Source organism: Rhinopithecus roxellana, chromosome 16 (genome assembly GCF_007565055.1).
Source record: "Rhinopithecus roxellana isolate Shanxi Qingling chromosome 16, ASM756505v1, whole genome shotgun sequence".
Classification (NCBI taxonomy): domain Eukaryota; kingdom Metazoa; phylum Chordata; class Mammalia; order Primates; family Cercopithecidae; genus Rhinopithecus; species Rhinopithecus roxellana.
In genome coordinates this window covers 29,792,092-29,795,914 of record NC_044564.1, presented here as the reverse complement: position 1 = coordinate 29,795,914, position 3,823 = coordinate 29,792,092, and positions in this window count along the sequence as shown.

Here is a 3,823-nt window from a genome sequence, read left to right as displayed (position 1 = left end):
AATCCAGGGAGGTAAAGTGACATGCTGAGAGTCATTAAGGCTTTCCAATAATGGTCAAGAACTCTTGTTCCTTAATTTCCAGCCAACTCTCAATTATTCAATGAAATCAATTAATAAACATTTACTGACTTTCTATGTTCAGGAAGATATTTAAATATAGTGATAATAAAGAAATTCAGCGCAGTATCTTTGTCTTTCAGGAATTTACATGCATGAATCAAGGCCATATATTATTATTAGAAAGCAAGGCCATATATTATTAAGTTAATAATCATGTGAATTAGACTAAGCAATAACAGATATAATAAGGAGAAAGACTGCATTGGATTGGAGCCATTAGAAAATACTTTTTAAAGGAAGTAGTATAGATTTTGGAAATAATTTTTGGAGTTTCAAAGAGAACTGCCTTTGGAAATATTTATCACAATAATTTTTAATTTTCAAAATACTACATTTGTTGCTGTTTAAAACAATGCTAATTTTGAATTTTATTTCACTTTTGTTAGAGAATGTGGTCTGTATAATTTATGCTGTAAAGTTTTTGTTAAGGTTTTTTGCTGTTATTGGTTTAAATTTGTGCAAATATTTGATGGATGCTTCAAAAAGTCTACCTTGTGATATTTATTCAAATGTTGTTGCTCTTAGTCTTTTTTATTGTTTACTATACTTTTCTTGTAGTACTTTTCTATAGAAACTGTAGTTCTGTTAATATTTTCTTATATTTCTATTACTTTTCCCTCATCTATTTTAATATTATGTTAGTAAGCACAAATGTTGATAACTTTTATATCTTTATGCTGGTTTGCACCTATTTTACTAATCTACAATGGCCTTGTTTATTTTACTTAATTACTTTTTCACTCGTATTCTCCTTTATCTGAAATTACTATGCTTATCCCTACTCGTTCCTTTAATTTACCTGCTGATCTTTGCTAAATCTTTTTCTGTCTATTTACCTTTCCAAAATAGCTCATAGTTATTTTACATTTTTTGGTAACAGCTTTATTGAGATATGAATTATATATCATACAATTCAACCATTTTAAGTATAGAATTTAATAGCTTTTAGTATTGGCAAAGAGTTGTAAAGTCATCACCATAATTTTAGAACAATTTTATCACCCCAGAGAAAAATTCTGTACACTTTCATCCTTATCTCCGCATCACCCTGTCCCTATCTCTAGGCAAAACTAACCTACTTTCTTTCTATATAGATTTTCTTATTATAGACATTTCGTATAAATGGAATTTTATGATGTGTGGCCTTTTGTGTTTCATTTCTTCCATTTAACATAATATTTTCAAGGCTTATTCATGTTGCAACATATATCAGTCACCCATCCCTTTTTATTATAAGTATATACCACCTCTTGCTTATCTATTCATCAATTGATAGACATTTGGGTCTTTTTACTTTCTGGCTGTGATTAATAATGATGTTGTGATCATTTGTGCACAAGTTTTTGTGTGGATTTGTGCTTCCATTTTTCCTGGGTATATACCTAGGAGTGGGATCTGAGTCAAATGCTAACCATGTTCAGCTTTTGTGCGGAATTGCCAGACTTTTCCAAAGTGGTTGCACATTTTACTTTCCCAGTAGCAACATATGAGAGTTCCAATTTCTACACACCCTTGCCGACACTATACTGTCTGCCTTTTATTATTATTATTATTATTATTATTATTTTTATCACCCTAGTAGATGTGACATAGTCTCTTGCTGTGGTGTTTATTTGCATTTCCCTGATGATTAAGAGTGTTTAACCTCTTTTCATATGCTTATTGGCTATTTGTATATCTTCATGAGAGAAATGCCTGTGGGACTTGGTTTTAATACAGTGTGAGGGTCATTGATTTTTAAGACAAAAGGCCAGCCTATTGACATTCAACAACTAAACCAATATCTATTTTCTGTCATTTTATGTTTACTCGTTTTTGATATTCTACTATACAAACTTGTTTTATTTTTACTTTTTCAAATGATTTGGCAGTTACTAACATTGCTTTTAATTATTCTGATGGTTTTATTTAAAATGTTTTAAAAGTTTTCCTTATATGTCCCTAGTTATTAAGATGAAAATTTAAAAATCCTGAGTTCCATTCAGATAAGATGAAGCATTTCTGAAACTTTTAGTTTCACTTTTCACTCTAGTCCCAGCTTTTGTATATAGAGGTTTGGCTATGAGGACCAGATTACTGCTATTAGGTGATCATATAATCATGTTACAAATATCCTGTTTGTAGAATTATTTGCATTCAATTCACATTTAGTAAGATTCAATTCTATTCTACATTTAATTGGATTCAATACAAGTTTGACGTTTTTAATTGTTTATTATTACGTATCATTTTTGGTTCATCACTTGGTCAACTGTAGGTTGTATAAAATGTATTTTTTTTCAAGAAAGGTAAAAGTTGGCATATCTAAACTCTGACATATCTGGAAAATATGCTTTCGCATGTAAATAACAAATGAGATAGCAATAAAAGTTTAAATTATAACCTTTTCCTTTTAAGATACATGATTATTAACATATTGTTAGGTAATATTTGTGACTGTAAAATAAGTTTGATGATAAACCCTTACAAATTTTTTAATTTTTATGTATTTTTTTCTCTCAGTATGTTTGAGAATATTTTTATTCTTGTATTTTGTATTTTTCAAAAGTATGTTACATACAGATTTTCTTTTCTTTTAAGCCTTCTTTTGGTGAAACTTTCTGTTTTCCTTTATTCTTCACTTTATAAAAGTACTTTTAATTATGCTGTAGCTTTTTTTTTTTTTTTGCAAAATTGCTCTCTTTTTCTTAAGTATTAAGTTTTAAATTGAGTTTCTTCTCTCTTAATTCAGTCCACTTTAATTGTATTGAATTATGTTCAGCCACAATCTATTTAGCATCATTACATACTGAGCTTTGCTGAGCATCGATGACAGATATAGCCCTTGCCTCGTAGAGTTGAAAGTCTAGCTGACAAAAGCAAATATTAAAATATAAATTATATTTGGGATGTGTGCAATGGAAGAGGAAGGAAATAGGCATGAGGTGAATAATCTTATGTTATCAGTGAGGCCAGGGAAGGCTTTCCAGAGAAAGTAAAAAGTAATGTGAAATTTAAGGATGAGTAAGATTAAATGAGGGTCACAGTGATACTGGCGGTAATGAATGGATGGTAGCTCGGGAGTGGTAGGGGACAAAAAGATTGCTCAGGCCACTTGGAAAGAGCAAAACAAAACAAAATCCAGATGTGCCATAGAGCAAGGGTCACCAAACTATAAGACATCATCTGATCTTGTAAAATAAAATTTTATTGGATGACAGTCATGCCCATTGTTTACATAATGTCTATAGCTGCTTTCATGCTACAATGGCAGAGTTGAGTCGTTGCAGAGACTTTATTAGGTGCAAAATGTAGATTGGTTATTATCTGGCTCTATCAAAAAAGTTTGTCAACCTCTGTCTGTCTATATATCTGACTATTATCTATCTATCTATCTATCTATCTATCTATCTATCTATCTATCTATCTATCTGTCACAGTTGGACCACACCACAAGATTCAGAGCACTCTAGGCATATATTTTGTGGGAGGGCAAATTCATGTTCTTACTATCTTTGAGTTATGTGGGGAAAACATAGGTTACATATCTAATTTCCTCCCAGTATTCTCCACTGATTTGTAGTTTATGAAAAGCCTCACATCCTGACAATTATTAGCCTCACTATCATCAGCTTTTGTTTTCTTCTGGATATTGGTCTGCATTAGTAAGGTTTCTCCAGAGGTACAGAACCAATATGATATATGTATTTATAAAAGGGAGTTT